This window comes from Lycorma delicatula, chromosome 1 (genome assembly GCF_047948215.1).
Source record: "Lycorma delicatula isolate Av1 chromosome 1, ASM4794821v1, whole genome shotgun sequence".
Taxonomy (NCBI): domain Eukaryota; kingdom Metazoa; phylum Arthropoda; class Insecta; order Hemiptera; family Fulgoridae; genus Lycorma; species Lycorma delicatula.
The window spans coordinates 312,933,946-312,953,193 of record NC_134455.1 but is presented as its reverse complement, the minus strand read 5'-3'; the positions used below and the strand labels follow the sequence as shown (position 1 = coordinate 312,953,193).

General features: G+C 32.0%; 1 protein-coding gene across 2 annotated transcripts in view; it reads right to left on the bottom strand.

The window, feature by feature from the left end:
- Nucleotides 1-19,248, bottom strand: part of LOC142333996 (uncharacterized) — a 402,091-nt gene that overhangs the window by 49,724 nt on the left and 333,119 nt on the right. The window contains exon 1 of one of the 2 annotated variants that reach the window (XM_075381670.1): nucleotides 6,312-6,449. The exons of the other annotated variant lie outside the window; for it this stretch is intronic. The gene's annotated coding sequence lies outside the window, so the exon portion shown is untranslated. Of the gene's footprint in view, nucleotides 1-6,311; nucleotides 6,450-19,248 lie in introns of those variants that run through there. 2 annotated transcript variants of the gene reach the window in all.

Below are 19,248 nucleotides of genomic sequence, written 5' to 3'. Positions count from 1 at the left end.
TAAAAATAGACGGGAAAGATCCATTGCCGAAGAGTTAATTCCCTCTCATCCATAATAAAAAGTATATAGTACTTGATTTTAAACTGTATATGTTGTCGATTTACGGCTAACTAAATTGTAAGACATCTTAACATAAATAATAATATCGTATTAAAAATATCCTATCTAAAAACTTAACAGAAAAATTTTATGAAATCGTAAAAATCAACAGAAACAAAACAAAACTAAGGTTTTGTTATTAACACGCAAGCACAACTATCTTGAAAAAAAAAACCGTTCTGAAAATTCTTGTTTTGTTTGTCAGGTCGAGAACTTTTCAAATGACTTGAGCTATTCCAAATCACACATAATTGAGATAACTGATAATTTTAGTACACTGTGGTAATCAATAAAAAAAATTTGATTTTAAGATCGGTTTTTATGCGTATTAATGACCCATAAACTTCCAATGTTCGTGTGCTTTATTAATTATAAATGCTATTGTTTATAATATAATTGTTATAAATCTTTGATTATTTTCCACATTATTAAAATATCTAAATTTTTAGCGAAAAAAAGATTTTGTAAACATTATAAAATTACTTTTGTTATTAATATGTTATAAATTTAAATATAAATTTTAATTAAAAATACTTATGTTATGGTAGTCAAATGATAATATGTGGAATCAAGTATAAAAGATGATAATTAAAAAAAATTTTTCATTGGACATGTTGAAATTTTATGTAATGTACTGGTAATTTTACAATAAATTAATACTTGAACGATAAACTGAGTTTAAAAGTTTCGTTAAAAATGTGGCTCATTTAAGAAAACTAATTTTTATCTGACTTTGCTCATTTTATGGCTCTTTTGTTTTCAACGCTTGATTAAAGAAGGCCAAACTAAGTAGAATTAAAAACCATATTTCATTTGAGTTTTATTTACTGGCTCATTATTAGGCAGTTTTTATGGTAAAAATCAGATATCCTATTTTCTCACTTTTCATTGCCGGTTCAGTTATCGAGAGAGCGATCAAACTTTTTTTTTTCAGTGCTTTCAACTTTTTTACAATTCTGTCTAGTTTTCTGCCTCTACAAATATTTATTTTTCAACAAAAGCTATCGAAGCTCGTAATTTGTTCAAACTTTCAATTCTACCATAAAACGATATTGTTTGTATGAAATATTGTTTAATTTTTTTCTTTTTCTTTTGATTTGAAAGTATTAAATTTTATTAAAATACGACATATAATTTTATTTAATACATAATTTAATTATAATTTTTTTAACAGAGTTAAAAAATATTAAGTTTGGTTTATCCGAATGTTAACACGCAATTATAAAAAATCTAATGTGGACGCAATACAACTTTCTTGTACGCCTATTAAATTAGATGTACAGATTTTTATAAAATGAAAAGTACATAAATTTTATTTCATTAATAATTTCTGATATTTTTTCATTTTGTTTGTTTTTATTGTGATCATTGAATTATTTATTATTTATCATAATTTTTTTCCAATAATTATTAATAAATCAATATATTTAAATTAAAATAAAGGAGATGAAATCGGATTTGCACCGACATGCCTTTCCCTTGAATGATCCAAATATTTCATTAATTAATAATTTATTTGGCTATAATTCTGTAACCAGTGAAAATAAATATTACTTATGATATATCGTTCAAAAGCTCTCAATACTGCAGTTGTGTAAAATCCTATTTTTTTTCGATTTTGGGCTTTTCTGAACACTTTTGGTTCAGTTGATTGCAAATTAAAAGGGGAGTTGCACAACTAGATGTTACAGCAGTCCAAAAAGGCGATGGTGGGAGGACCTCGCTGAATGGTGAATCACACATCTGTGGCGGCCATTGGGCTCCCATCGGCTAGTGTGCCAGTAGTCGACTGGGGATCAGAGAAAGGGTTTGTGGGGCTGACCTCGCTGGCTTGGTGGTGTACAGCTGCTAACACTCGTACAACACCGACATAAAGATTTCTTTATCTTCTTGGATGATCTGGGTGAAGAAGTCACCAGGTATAGAAGTAGGAGTGTACTGGTGGTGAGGGACTTTAACGCTGTCCCCCAAATTTCCTGGTCGAGAAAACCAGGTCACCTCCAAGGTAGGGTACATCGAGTTCTTCTGGAGGATTGGGGGCCGTTTAATCAGAGCTGAGTCTCCTGAGATGTTTTCAGAATTAGCAACGGACAAGTGTGGGCTTCTTGGGGTGAAGCCCACGCTCCAATATTACTTATGATATCTGCCGTCGCCTCGATCGGGTAAAACCTGATCGAGGCGACGGCACGTTTATTGGTGAAGTGTGGAATTTGCACAAGGCGAGCCTAGTTACGTAGCAGATAACGGAACCGTGTACGCTCCGAGGATTTACGACGGGGGTCTCTAGCGACTCCCAGGTATGCCATTAAATAGGCGAAGAGAAGTTGTTGGAGGAAACTGTACAACTGTGTTGACGGAGACCCGTGAGGCCGGGGACACCGGGTTGCGACTGGGAGGGTTGGCTAGTCACTGCTGGTTTTAACAGAGAAGCAGATACGGGCCAGTGTAAGAGCGCTGTTCCCAAATGTTGAAGACATCCTGCAGTAAGAGATCGTGGTTGAAGACATTCCTCGAGGAAATAGTCCGGGCCGGGAGACAGATAAGACTACACAAGAGTTCTGAGCCGGATGGCATACCGGTTGATGTAGTACTCATCTTAGTGGGGGTGACATCGGCGGAGGTCCTCCACGAATTTAATAACATGCTTTGCCGTGGTTCCTTTCCGGAAGATTGAAAGTGGTCGAGGGTGGTCTTTGTGAGGAATCCTGGTACGGTGGAGGCGGCCACTTCGTATACGCCCTTCTGCCTTATTAATAATCTCACTAAGCTGATCGAGAAGATGCTCGATACCAGGCTCCGTTAGAAAAATATGGTGAACGGAGGGCTGCACATGAGGGAATGTGGCTTTTAACCAGGGCAGTCGACGGTCAATGCTGTCAACGCGGTGATAAAAATTGTGGATGCAGCAGCTGCGGGCACTTGAAGAACTTGCAGGATTTCGGTGGTGATACTCCTCGACGTCCGAAATGCCTTTAACTCTCTCAGCTGGGCCTCCGTCTTCCAGGCGCTAAGGGGGTGTGGTGTGAGTGGCTATCTTAGGAGGATGTTGAAAGACATTTAAAGACATATTTTAATGATACGAAGCTTGGTGTCACTGATTTTTGGTTCCGATACACATATGTGGAATGCCCCAGGTCTCCGTTTTGAGTCCCTATCTATGGAATATCGTGAACGATGAGGTCTTCCGGTTGCGATTACCACGAGGTGTTACCCCTATCGCCTACGCTGATGGTTTAGCCCACGTGGGGTGGAAAATATCGAAGAGAAGCTGACACGTGCCGCGAATGTCCCTATCGCGTTGGTCGATTAGTGGATGGCCAGGGTGGGACTCCATCTGTTCTGCGATAAATCTGATGAAGGGAGTAATGGTCCAATCACGGGAGAACGTCAAGTATCTTGGGGGGTGGTTGCACCATAGGCCGCCATTCACTCGTTTCGTTTGGCAGTGAGTGAGAATGCTGGGCAGATTGTCAAGAACTTGGTTAAGTTACTGTCAAAGACTGGAGGGCCTCGTACGTTGACGAGAATGCTGTACGCGCATGTAGCGACCTCGATCCTTCTCTATGGCGCCCCAGTGTGGAAGCGAGCCTTGGAGATAGGGCGAAACAGAAGATTTTTGGAGGGAGTACAATACCATATGGCTCTTAAGATAGCTTCGGCATACACGTCGGTCTCGACTGAGGCGGTGCTGGTGGTGTCTGGGATACCGCCACTTCAACAGCAGGTGGCGACAAGTGCGAATATTTATCAGGTTTTGTCTAAGGACCTTGCCAACGCAACTGTCTACAAGGATTGGCTAACTAGATGAGATGCGTCCACGAAAGGAAGGTGGACGCATCGTTTCACGCACATTGAGTTGTGCGCTGGGAGGAAGTTTGGCGAACAGGGATTCTGGTTGACACAATTCCTGACCAGCCATGTGGTCTTTCGTTCATACCTGTGTGGACGAAGAAGAGCTGAAGTCCCCTTCTGGACTTTCGGGACTTCGACACGCCGGAGCACATGGTCTTCCAGTGCCCACGGTGCGACAAGGAACGCCGCAACTGTCGAGTTCTAACTTGGCATCTCAAGGTAGGGACCATCGTAAACGATATTACGCAGTCCGGTGGACTTTGACATTGTGACGGGTTTTGTGTCGGGAATACTTGAAATGAAATATTGGGAAGTGAGTGGGAGAGCTGCAGCTCCTTACGGGGCTACCCATGCTTGCATGGTTGGGTATGTGAAGATGAAGTGAGGGGACTCTCTAGCCCCTGAGCAAAAGACTGAGTTCTGGTGGGGCCGTTCCTTCGGGAGTGTCTAAATTAGAAGCGAAGTACAAATGATCGAGTCCCGGTAGCTGGGTGATGAAGGCCGCATAACTGCATAGCTAAGCCTGGTGATTCCCTCATCAGTCACTTCTGATTGATGATTAATTGGGGGGTTTGGTTCCGGAAAGCAGGGTAAAAAAGGGGTCTATTAAAATAAATTTTGAAATTGTTTCCTGTAGTCTTTTTTTGCTAAGATAAATAATTATTATTTACTGCGTATTAGCATGACATTCTCACTAAAATGAAGGTGTTATTCATTCTTATAAGTAATCTGTTCAACATTTTCATTACACTGGCTCTACATCGAACGTTATATTATTGAATGGATGTTCTCTAACTAGTGCATCTAATTTTAGAAAATTCTTTTAAGTGATGTAATAATGTATAAACCCCTTAGTATAGTAATAAAGAATATTAATAATATAGGTGATATTACTATAATAAAAAATTTTTTACTGATTTCTATATCCTTGTAATGTTGTACAAACATTCGTATTTAAATGCAGGTACTGTTTAGTTTTAGAATAATTAAGTGCTATTAAATTTGAGTTTATAAAAGTAATTAAACGTGCAAATGAATCACAATACGTAGCCAAAATTTTATTAAAATACTTCTAATATGATTTGAATTATTCAAATTTAGCTCAGTATATTTAGAGAATGTCAGTTTCCATTTCAAGGTCACGATATAATTGTGTACGTAAAAGTAATATCATTATATGACACTTAATAATTATTATAAAAATAAGAAATTGCGAAAATCCCAGCAATTATACTTCCCTAATATGTATGTTTCCAAAAAAATTTAAACAGAAGTTTTAATAAAGGAACAAAAAGACAATTTTTTCGTTAAAGTAATTTAATTCTAATATTTTAATATATATATTTTTTAATTTTGTCCAATATTGCTTAAAGTAGGTGCCGCAGTTAAAGAAACGTCAACGTTCAAACTTGCGGTATCAAGTGAACCACCCGTATCAAATTTGTTCTTCCATAAATTGATCCATCAACTTTCATCAAATTTTTACATCCACAACTTCATATATACAACTAGAGTATATCTAAATTTCAATGAAATTGAATTAGTAATTTTGGAGATTTTCGAGCCTATAAAAATATATAAGGAAACCCTAATTTAAGTGAATGATATTTCCGTACTCCTCATTTCTCAAAACCTAAAAGTAAATTCGTTATCCCCCCTTCATTTCCACTATGTGACCTAAAGAAATACTGTACTTTTCTTCAAAAAGTCGATAAAAATATTGTAATTAGCTTCCAGATAATGAAAAAGTTAAAATAAATATTTTAAATTAGTTAATATAGATAGCATTACTATAAAAATTTATTTATCAAAAAAATAACTAAAAATTAAGTGTTATAATTTGGATTAATTTTCTTTTAACAATTACCGGACACTAAGCGCCTATGAAATACAGATACACTTATTACAGGTAATAACTTATTCAACTGCTTATTGAATTATGATTTTAAATTCAGTCAAAATTTTAAGTAAAATAAAATTATACATATTGGTAAATAATTATGTTATTCAATAAAGTTAGTGAAATTATAAAAAAATATCTTTAATAGATTCTGTAATTAAAATCTATCTTACATAAATCAACAAGTTCGCATTATATTTAACTTTATTACATAAATGTATTTATTAAATTCGATTATATTTATTCTATTTTCTAAATTGAAGATAAAATGAAAAATTAACTTATTGAAAAACAAAAAAAAAAGTGATATGTTATTGAATTACTATGTAAATTTATTAAGAAGTCATAGGTGTGTTTTTTTAATAGATAAAATATATGATTATATGAAAAAAAAAAATTTTAATTTTATTTCTTTTACTAAATTTTATTCGTAAATTTAAAAAAAAAATGAAATACTTACCCGTAAGCACCAGCAAGCAATTGCAATAACAGAAATTAAAAATAGCAAAGAAAAAACAAAATAATACTACAAGCCTGTATGTTTTTTAGACTGTTTATCTCTTTAAAGGCACATAATTTTTTTGTTTTAGAATATTTAACTAGTGCTAAACGTTCATTAATGCACGTAAAGCTAAAATGTTGCTACGTAACATATTGTTTGGTAAATGTAGTTCTAACCAGGAGATAGCAGTAGAGTTGTATTTTATAAATATAACTTTAAAACTAGCCATTAAAATGCAAATCTAAAAATATATTTAAATTACAAAAATAGACAAATATCATCTGTCACAAGAAAGGAAAGCTATTAATTAGTTTGCTGTCACCTGTGTGGGTCTAAACTTTTTATTAATGTTTACAAAAAAAAAAAAACAACTTATTGGATTTCATCCAACTCATTTGTCATGAAATTGAATAAAATATCCTACAGGTGAATTTTGTCGTATGTTTTAATTTTACAAAACCGCTTTGTATGTATTCATCTGCCTTACGGGATTTTTTTTTAATTGTAGTATAGTAATGTACTTTGTTTAGAAAAGTAAAATACTCATTCCACTAAAATAGGAAAAGTTATTGTCCGGGTTACATTCAGCATTAAATAATCGGTTGAAAATTTAAATCACAAAAACTAATCATGGTATTTTGAACATTTAATTTTGAACATCTACCATGAAATACTGCTGTTATATCTTCCTAAAAATAAAATTATTAGAAAAAAAAATTGTAAATATTTTATAAAGTTTAATTTTTGTTTCATTCAACTAGATTACAGCGTGAAATATATCCAATCTGTTTTTTCACTTGGAAAAATGCGCAAACATAAATATCGTGCAATGTCGTTTTGTTAAAAATTCTTTAAATTTATTTCTCAATAATAAACATCTAGAACATGTAGGGATTCTAATCACGATTTATATTTTTAACTAGTACTGCTCAATTTTTCAGTGACGTAAAACTTGTGAAGGATATAATCCAATGAACAAAAAAATCACAAATTTACTTCACACATTCAAAAATATTTTTATAATCAACTTCTTACGGATGAACTGTGAGAATAGATAGCATTCTGAAATTTACATATACCTCATACACCAGCAGATACTATAAGTTTTTTCCTTTTTCTAAAGTAGAAAAATTAGAAATATTTAGGAAATTATTACGTAACAGGAATGAGTAAATAAATTTTTTATTTTCCTCGAAATTTCCAATGCATCTTATAACTTGGTAGTATGTAATCGTATAAAAGGCTCATAATTTATAACAGAAAAATATTGTATAATTTTTCTGATATTAATTGCACAGTAAGATTTTATGGTTACTAGAAGGAATATTCCTTTGATTTATAGGAATATCGTCTGCACTTTATTAGCTTTCTTATTCTCTATCACAAAACTATTTGGCTCGGTAAAATTTAATAAAAATCAACTTTATTCTAAATTTTCTAGTGAGCATAAATGATATGCTTGTTATGTTGAGAGTGGTTGTTCTAGTTTTCGTATTACGAAAAGTAAATCACAAGCGCAAAGATGTTCAAGAAAATCTAAGCGATGGGAAAGAGATACGATTAAATTACAGATAAAAATGTCTACCACTGCATTTGCTTCTATGATATTCTGATAGAAACCTAGTTCATGATTTCGATGTATAATCAGAATGTAATGTTCAGAAAGACGGCCTCTGATAAAACCCATCAGGGCCTAGAATGAAAATGGTGAGGGGGTGAACGTAATATAGCTACATGGCGGGGGTGTGTCCCCTCCTAGGTTGTTCAGGCTATATCCCAGATTTCAAATTGTATTTTTTTCCCAGTCAAGTGACCAACAGGTATTAAATTATAGAACAAATAACATTATTTTAAAGAATATAAACATTTGTGTTTTAACAATATTAAAACTTCAATTTAAAATTTAAAAAAAATACATTTTATAAAACTAATACCATTCTTGGCAAATTATTCTATTAGGTGGCAGCACTTGACATTTACAAAAGAAAACTATTTTTTTTTTTTGCTTATTAAAGAAAAAAAACTAATCCACGTAAAATATTTTCATATTATAAGAAGAATAGTAAAATTATTGATGGGGCAACAAAGAGATGAGAGGTAATTTTATTTTTGTATCCAAACTGTTTTAATACTTTTCCTGTTGATTTAAGTCAGTTGCGTTTTATTTCTCGGAGTAGTTGGTTAAATTCACTTTAAAACATTATATTTTTTAGCCTTCTAACAAAATATTGAGAAGAAAGTTTTTATACATGAATAGGTGCTGCCGACTGCGTCATTTATCCAAAATTTATTTCTTCTGTATATCCTTGTATCAAAAGTATAATAAAACACTCAAATAATAAAATAAAAAAAGCAATATAAATTGCAGTTTCAAAATATTAATTTTAAATAAAAATGGACTATATTGATTTATTAACTGAATGTATTTCTCAATGCATTTTTATTTTAATAAATGTATAATTTAACTTCTGGAAAGGAAATTTGCCTCAAATTTTTTATTTATATACTACTTAAAACAGTAGCTGTATCAGTGTAGCCACTTTAAAATGTATGTTCTTAATGCATATTTAAAGAAAAATGTCTTCAAATATATTTTAATATCTCATAATAACGAGGGGTGAGTCATACAGTGAATATCCTGTTAACCCTGAAACTTCAAAGAGATACATACATCTGCTAACCGCTATACTTAAATCAAAACTTAAAGCCAAAAACATCATCAAGGTAATAAATACTTACACAGTCCCAGTCCAACATATTCCTTGGGCAGAATTAAATGGTCAGACAAAGACCTGGTAGATCTAAACCGGCTCAACAGGACTACACTAATTACAGATAATTGTAAATTACAGCCAAACTCCTTCATTGGAAGAAGTAAAATAAGTCGAAAAGAGGACTCACAAACCTAAAAATATTACTCAGCAACCAAATATAAAATCTAAAATCTTATTTCAAGAACAAAAACATTTCGCTTCACAAAGCTGTTTACAAAACAGGCAAACAATTTACACAACTCAGTCTACAACAAAAGGATACAAGATCATTTATACAACGACTGGACAATATAAGAAAAAAAAAATGAGAAGGAAAAACTTTGTGGTAATCAGAACAACATAATGCAAGATCCAAATGTAGACCAAACGTTATCATATAAAGACCTCGTAACCGGATAACTATTTCCAGAAACTGAAAGATTTGCACTAGCAACACAAGATAATGTTATAGTCACAAAAGACTGCAGAAATTATTCCACGAAAGAGAACATAGAACGAAACACAAGCAGTAATTGATTACAAGCTAAAGAAACTTTTGATCATATTACAGGAGGTTGTAAATACTTGCTGTAACAAACTGCCCTGAAAGTCACAACACAGCAGAAAAAATAATTCAACATTCTTGTAGTTGAATATTGTGTTATAGCAACACACATGCCCTACTAAGACTTGAAAGAACACTAGAGAATGCTAACTACAAACTATAATGGGACAGATCGCAATACTCACAAACAAAATAATTAATTACATTCCATAAACGAGACGTCATATTAATCAAGAAATCAGAAGAACATACGTACATAATAGATATTGTTATATAGAAAGGCAATAATTTAATATTAAAAGAAATAGAAAGAATAGAAAAATATACTCCCCTTGCAATAGAACTGAAAGGGATCTGGAAACAGAACTTAGTAACAACAGTACCGATCATAATATCAAAGGCATAATAGCAAAAAGACCGACACAATAGCTGAAGAAATTAATTTCCCAGTACATGTTCAGGCCAACACACAGAAAGCTACAATTACAAAATCAACTGCCATAGTCAGGAAGTTCCTACAATAAAAGAACATATGATATGACACATACCCGTCACATGATTTGAATAACCACCACGGTGGGAAACCTCAAAACAAATTTAAATAAGTTCAAAAGTAAAAATTATAATAAATTGTATAATTTTACAAAAATTGTTGATTTTAAAAGTGTCTAAAAGAATATGAATGTGACTGAGTATAAATTTAAATTTGAATGTAAATAACTCTAAATAAATAAACGTAAGTAAACCAAAATTTGGAATATTGTAATAAATCACATAGGTATATAATGAAATTCCATATCAATTAAAATTTAAATAAAAACGATGAAGTGTTATTCATCTAACGAAATTAAATGTGAAAAATGCCATTTTGGAAGAACTCTTATTGACATTACTGTTCCTATGTGTTTATTAAACAAGATTTGGTAATAATTAGTCTTCTAAAACTGAACATACAAGTGACAGCCACTTAAACAAATTTTATTATATACTATGTTACATTAATAAATGAGTTCTCTTTTACTCATTCTCTTTCTCTCTTTATATATATATATATATATTTCTCGTATAAAGCCTAACAATCCAATTATCCGGTTTTAGTTAAAATATACATAGAAAAATATATCTTTTCTCTATTACGTATAATAATTATTTATTTTTTCACATAGGTTTTCCAAGATATAATTTAAAACGATTATTAAAAAAACGATAGGTTAATGTTAGTACATTTCTACTCTTTCTTTGACATAATTCCAAAAATAAAATTTCTTTACTGAAATATCTTACTGAAAAAGAATTTTTATGAATTCCGTTCAGTTCTAAAATTAAAATGCAATAAGTGGAATACTAGTATTAATTGACAATGAATGTCTGGTGTAGATGCCAGACTGAGAAGAATGGTAGAAATGCGATAAAGTGCTAAGGAAGTATTAGAAGGGGTTCTGTATTAATGAACGGGAGGTATTAGTTGTCAAGGGAATGCAGAGCCCACTGCATTGTAGATGTGCAATTTCTATTACACGTTCCACCAGCTGCCCAAAAACTGGGAATGTGACGCTCTTTGTTACTTAGCTGTATCCATTAGCGGAGCGGTAGCATAATTATAAACATAGAGTAATGAGATTACGAGGGTGCCGGGGAAACTTTTCCATTTGCATCCAGAGGGCAAACAACAGCACTTACTGCGTGGGTCCTAATGCTTTGCTGAATTGTCTCGCTCACTTTCAACGTAGAGAAACGCACTTTCACTTCTTCTCTTAAAAATATACAAATAAAATAAAAAAATAAATAAAACCGCTTTTTCATGATAAGTAAACTAACGATATTATATATTTTTCGAAAAGCTCTAAAAGCAAAACGTTGCAAAAAAAAATAGCTGAAAAATATTGATAAAGTATTTAGAAAGTTCACTTTATATTTAATACAAAGAAAAAACAATGATCATCTAAACTGCGCAATATATATAGATATACAATTTATAGAAACTACAAGTATCGCGGAAGTATTTTACATACAAGTATTTCAAAGGATAATAAAATTATCGGCAGTAAAATTATTTAAACTAAAAAATAAAATATTAATCTTATTTCTAACACAAATAAATATGCTTTAATATCTTATATACAGAAAAAATAATTAATCTAGATTCGGTTCAGTTATTTATCAGCTCTACAAATTTGTAATTTTAATTACATGAGTGCTTTAGTTTTGTTCTAAAATTGTTTTTCTTCAAGTAACTATAATTGTAGTTTCATTACAGAATATTTCGCTGTCACATTGCATAATCATAAAAGTTAATACAGGTTTAAAAACAGTCACTTCAGTTTAACATTTCAAATCTCAATTTTTCTTTATCCGATCACGTTATTCACTGATCCTTCCGTGCAATGCTGGGAAATTTATTTTTGTGTTTTTATGGTTTAGTCTATAGAGTTCCACAACTACTCATTCCTGAAGTGATCTTCCTAATTACCATTCTTTTATTCATCTGAATAAAATATTAGTATGCATTATATATACAATAATTTAAATTATATCTCTAATCTCCCACTACTAAAAATCAATTCAGTACTTCCTTAATTATGATTTTATAACTAATAGTCAAAGTGATACTTTTGAAATTTTAAATCTGACATTAAAAGTTAATGAATCTGAGATTGGAACAAAAATCAATTCTAACCATATTATTTAAACTTTGAGAGTAACAAGAACTTTGCTTTTAAATATTGCAATGCATTTGCTAAAAAATGAATATACTTTTTTATACTTCTTAAAAAATTAATCTTATACAAAACCCCTTATCTAATTACCAGACCATTATTGAAACAAAGAGAATATGTTATTTTATAAAACATCTTAAATTGTATGAAATCAAATCCATTAGGATATTTTCTATATTAAATCAAGCTTTTTAGAAAATCTATTTAACTTGAAATTTCATGAATAAATATATTTTGTTAAGAATATAGAATTTTAATCTAATGTTGAGTAAAAAGATTTTACTAGGGAAATCGTAAAAGATATCAAAAGACAGATTAATAAAATAATCAGACTTATACCCGTAAATTATACATATATTTTTTACCTTCTTTGCTATTTTTTAATTGCGATTAATCCATTAAGCGTTAAACCTAATTCTTCCTTTGCATTGTTTTAATAAAAATAACTAACATAACTCAGTTATTTGTATATAATTTTCTGGTGTTAGTTTTTGCCTGTGCCAATAAAACAACGTTAATAATAAAAAATGTTTTTTGTTTAAAAAAATTTTTTTAATGGAAATATAAAATAATAGTAACACAATTTGAAATACAGATTTCAATAAATGAAAATATAAATAATTTCATCAGTAACATTTAGTTTTTGAACTACTGCTAGGCCAGGGTGTATGTGTATAAATTAACAACTGCAGTCACTACAACCAGCTTGCCAGGCCTGACGTAGCTGCAGACGTAGTGCAATTTAATTGTAAGGGTCCGGTAAACATGTAGTCTTGAACAGACTCAGATCGACCACTCCTGAGGTGTGTAGTTAATTGAAAGCTAGCCACCAAAGACACAGAAATCCACAGTCTAGCATTTAAATTCATATAAAAGTTACTGCCTTTACAAGGACAAACCTTAGAACTTTGTACTCAGAAAATCAACTAGATTTTACGATGACGAGTTTTAACTACAAGACCAACCCGGTGGGTTATCCGTAAATTTTATTAAATAACTTAAATAGAATGGATATTAGTTCTGATTATTTTATGATACTAGGATTAGAACGGTAAAGAATATGAGAAATAAATAATATTTACGAGATAGCCTTGAAAATATATTCGTAATTCGTGAAATACATCGTAATTCCTCTAGCAATATCTAACAGAAATATCCAAAAAAACATCCATTATTAATTTTTATTGATAGTTTCCATTTTCTAATTGTTTATTAACATTAATTTACCCTGAAACCGGAAAGGTAAGTAGATTTAAATATTTTGTTTAAAACGTTTCTAAACCCAGTTTAAAAATTCTAGGAGATTCTATCTAAAACATCATAATTTTTTGTTGTAAAGGGAAATTATTATAATTACTGTATCACTAAAAAAAAAAAAACAAGTAGATTTACTTGAAAATTAAAAATTTACAAATAAATAATTTTAAGGGATCAGTACTCGTTTGTAATTTCTACCGAGATTTCGTATTGGTGCACGTAATGTTGCATTTACTTAATTAGTGAATGATTTAACACATTTAAATAAATGATTCTTTTTTTAATAATATTTTTTTTAACGAGTTATTGTAAAATTGATGACATTGAATCTATTACTCACAAGTAATTTATAGTTCCAAACATCTTAAAAAGTAAAAGTATTACAATAATAATTTTCAACGATGATTCGATGTTGAAATTATAATACATAAAAATGTTATATAATTAATATCAATAAATGTAGTTTGATTTTACAAAATAAACGTTTTTCAAAAATCTAGTTTTGATATTTTACATAACTCCATTCGATTCTTTTATGAAAATAAAGTAGATTATGCTGAATTTTACTTAAACTTATTCTCCCATGAATTTTTACACTATTGATTATTCTTTCCACGAAATTTTACACCTTTCGGTAATAATTTTTTTTTTATTATGACATTTTTTCTTCCGTATAAAACAAAAACATTTGGTTAAATGTTATCATAAATATCATTAAAATTTGAGTAATTAAAGAAATAAAAATAACCTAATAATTTAATAGTTAACAACATAATATATGACTTAATAGGTTAGTAATGTTTCTAATTTTTAACTGGCATTAAGAATAATTTTTATACAGACTCGCATACGAGTGCGCACGCGCCCCCTCATCGACCCCCCCCCCCACACACACAAACAAAGATAGACGCCGATGGGTGAGTGTGGATGTGTGTAAATTAGAAGTTTAATCAAGATAATTAAGATATTAGAAAAATATCATATACATAAATAAAAACAAAATTTCAAACAGTGTTTGAGGAGACGGTCCACTAAAAACTTCAACAGATTGCAGCACTCGTATAAATTAATACGTAATTTTCATTATCTTAGTATGTTTATTTTTTAAATTTTATTATGCAATAACGGAAATATTTTAATCGTGATGCAGGATTCCGCGAAAGTACGTTCATTGAAAAATTAAGGTAAGAACAGGATATCTTATCTCAATATTCTGTACTAGATAGTTTATTTTAATACAATATATAGCGTATAATAGAATGTATATAGCATCAATGTGTTTGGGTTGTGTGTCAAGTATGTATGTGTGCGTGCGTGTGTGTGCGCGTGCGAACGCGTGTTAATAATGTGATTTTTAAGTAATTAAATGTTTAGCAAATTGCATTTTGCAGAAGTAATGATTATTTTTATGAAATTATACTTTTCCATTTACTGCTTTTTTGTTGTTTTATCAATGTGCAGTTCTTTTGCAGTATCTAAACATTTCAGTATTAAAAATCAATACGGGTAGATTTAAATGTCAAACTATCGATAAAATACGCATATTTAAATTATCAATGAAAATATGATTAATGAGCAAGTAAAATTTCAATGAATATGATTGATTCTCGGAGCAAATACATCTAATAAAGTTATTCAAATTTATATTAAAAATATATATTCAAATTAGGCACAAAAATAGTGATTTCATTATGTACCAACAAATTGAGAAGTTTTAAAAATTTTTAATTGAAATTTATAATTTCAAATTGATATTTTACATAAATTACTAAAGTGGCAAAAACAAACATTTTTGACATAGTGGTAATATTTTACATTTTAACAAACTCGTTCTTCTCGCATTCAAATATAATAAAATAATAAATATTTTCGTAAATTAAATTAATAATTCTCTTGAATTTTTTTATTTTCTGTCGACTAGTTTTTCACTAGATCAGTCCAGAGGACTGAGATAGATAAAAGTCTTAGAAAGTATTATGAAATAAAACACAAATTGATGGCAAAAAAATCTTCTTGGGCAGTTCTGTGCAAGAACAGCGAAATAAATTTCTAAAATTAAAGAGATCTCCAAAATATCGTTGATAATTCGGCGAGATATAATTAATAATCTAGTCTCCTTGAGTTGAATTTCCATTAAAATAAACTTTGATTCAATGTTTTTCTGAAAACAATAAAAATTCCCTTTTTATTTGAAACGTTTGAAATCTGTCGGTAAAAGAGAACTGAATTGCCCAAAGGTGAATATTTAGTGGATTTGATTTCGGAGGTAGAAGAGTGTGAATCTTCTTCTATTTCGCGCTATCTTATTTATTACCGATATGCTATATGCGATATGGCGTATTTACATATCCACAATCCGAGGTAACTGTGTGGAGGGGAGAAATTCCATTTCTCCCTTGTGAGTTCCTATTTCAATAAATATTCTCCCGCTTATCGGATCTCTCCCTACGAATGCATACTCATTTTCGTACTCTCTCGCTTTCCACTAGTAATGATGCTCGACGCGCTTTCAAATTGCCTCTCGTTACTTCGCCTTATGAATCTATGTAAAATACAATTTATGTATCCATAGTGGAGCGTAGATGACCACAGAGGGACTCAATTTCTGTCCTATCAAAATGCACAGTGGAGTGCCGAAGGCGCCTTATTCTGCGGTCTGATTGAGCGGGGGGAGGAAATAGATTGGCTGCCTTTCTGCTCTATCCCCTACTATAACTCTGCTTTCGTCCACCCCTCTCGACGAACGCTCACAAATACAAACACCATTCCACAAACGCAAGTACACAAAAACACACTCCGCAGCTTGTCTTTGTGTGTGTGAGTGTATCTCTACTGACGGTAAAGACTCCGCCTGTAATCGATGCCGAACACAACTCAATAAATACTTTTCGTTTTTACACTGGCTCATCCAATTACATACCACTCTCTATCTGAAGTAACTCTTTCATTTTCGTCCAATGCTATAACTCAATGGTGATATCCACTTTGACTGTAACCAACTGAACGTTCTTTGATAAATTGGATCGTTTATTAGCGGAATGTGTAAAGCAAAATACAAAATAACGCAATACGTGATAACATATCTAGGTTATATTTAAATGTTAACGATCCTAAGATAAATTAAATAATTTAATATAATATCTGCTAAATTATGAAATTTATATCAGTCTTTCTCTCTTTCTCTCTCTCTCTCTCTCTCTCTATATATATATATATATATATATATACACTATTGCTATATACGTTTTTGTCAAATTTTTGGTTTATTTAAAGTGGATATCTCATTTCATTCTATTTTTTTCTAATCTCATAATTGCAACATATTCTTGTATACTAAATCTTACACCTTCATTTACCTTTTTTTTTATATATGCATAAATTTAAAAATTCAAAAGCCATTTATCAATTATCACCTGTCTATCTGACGTGTTAGTTGTAATATTTCAGTGTGACTATTTTCTATATATTTTTATTTTATTTGTGACCTTAAGGGAGTTTATTTGTGTTCAAATTGGCGTTGGGGCTGGTAAGTTCTAGACAATAATTAAAATAGGCCGCTGGGACATTAATATTCTATAATTGTGGTAACGCGGACAGAGACCTGTCAGCAACACAAGATTCAAGAAGCCAAAAAAGGATGATGACAGGCTTGATGCGGGTCTGGAACCCTTAGTAGAGATCTTGCAAGCCAAGTATAACCCTTATGTCCTGAATTACGTAGACTTAAAAATCTTCCCGGAACGTTGCAGAGGTAACTTAGCAGTACTAGAGTTACACATCGGGAAACATACCAGAAAAGAGTATAAAAAATAAGTTCACGCGTGTAATAAATAAATTGGCGCGTTATGTCTCGACTATTGAGTCAATTGAAGCTGCTGAATCTACGAGCATATCTGATGATGATTGTAATGACAGCACCGCCGAGTTACTCCGCGATGGTAGCCCACTTGCTGATAATGTTTAGTCGCCCTTGTGAAGAATTTCTTATATACAGGCAAACATCACCATCTCTGTGACACAATCCAACAATGGAATATCAATGGACTTCACCGCCAAACAGAAGATTTACAGTTTCTAATCAATCGACTCAGACTTTCTCTAATATGGCTGCAAGAGACTGATTTTAAGGATAACCACTACGTAGTTCTGAAAGGTTAAAATGTTGTTCTCAAAAACAGGTTGGATTACTCCCACGTCAGCGGTGGTGTAGCCATCCTCATTAATGATCATCTAGCCTATAAAGAAATTCATCAGTGTACTAGCCTTGAAGCTATAGCTGTGAATTTGAAGCTTCCTCCTGGAACGTTTACAGTATGTAATGTCTGTCTCCCCAGACGTCGGGAGTTTACTGTAGAGGAACTAACAGACGTAGTTAGGCAACTACCCTAACCATTTCTACTGATGGGTGATTTTAATGCTTACAACATCAACTGGGGCTGCAATAAGTTGGACCTAGGGGCAAGTTAGTGGAAAGGTTCCATGAGAGGCCGGATCTTGTTTTTCTTAACCTGGGCTCATATACATATCTCAACAGCTCATATGGGACTTTTAATGCTATTGATCTAACCATTTGTGATACCTTCTCAGCCCATCTCTACGAATAGGGAGTCCTACAGGAACTATACGGCAGTGACCACTTTCCTATTGAGATAGCGATCAAAAACTGCAGTGTAACCGGTATTCCAAGAAGAGTGAACCGTAGGTTGCTATTGCAGCACGCTAACTGGGATAGATTTAAGGAACTGGCTACTGAAGAGGTTGTAGATTTACATTTAACAGGTGACGGGGCTCAAATAAATGAATACGTTAAGAACTTTGCGGATCTTTTGATGCGTGCTGCTAAAATTAGTATACTCAAAACGTTTGGATTCATTGGTAAGAAACGCATTCCCTCATGGAACAATAAATAGAAATTAGCAATACAGGCGTCAAAAAATGCTTTTAACACATATAAATGGCACCTTGAGTGAATTACAAGATGTAATTTCAGTCTACAGTCTTCTAGCCCTGGACCTGATGAAATACTATACGTCTTCATACGAGAACTCTGTAATGAAGGACTTCAACACCTACTCCACCTGTTCAACATTATCTTGGAGGAAGAAGTGTTTCCGGACATCTGGAGGGAGGCTGTAGTCATTCCTGTGGCTAAGCCCAATCACATCACTTTACCAGACAACTTCAGTCCGATTGCTTTAATGTACACCCTTTCCAAGGTGACGGAGAGGATAAGTAACAGACTGCAATGGCATCTGGAGAGAATCAAATTCTTCTCCGAACACCAATACGGATTCAGAGAAAAGAAAGTTACCATGAACCACCTAATATCTATATACACAGATGTATTTGAGACATTTGCCTCTAAGGAGCATCTCCTTGCTGTGACTTTAGACATTGAAAAGACTTACGAAACGGTTGGAGAGACAGGGTAATTGCTGCCTTGTTACCGAACGATGTTAACGGGAATATGTTGCGCTTTATAACTAATTTCTGAATAAACGGATGATCCGTGTTAAAGCTAATGGAGTCCTTTCAAAGAGTTTCAACTTTGAAAACAGAGTTCCACAGTGATCTGTCCTAAGTATGTTCTCCTGTTGGCTGCT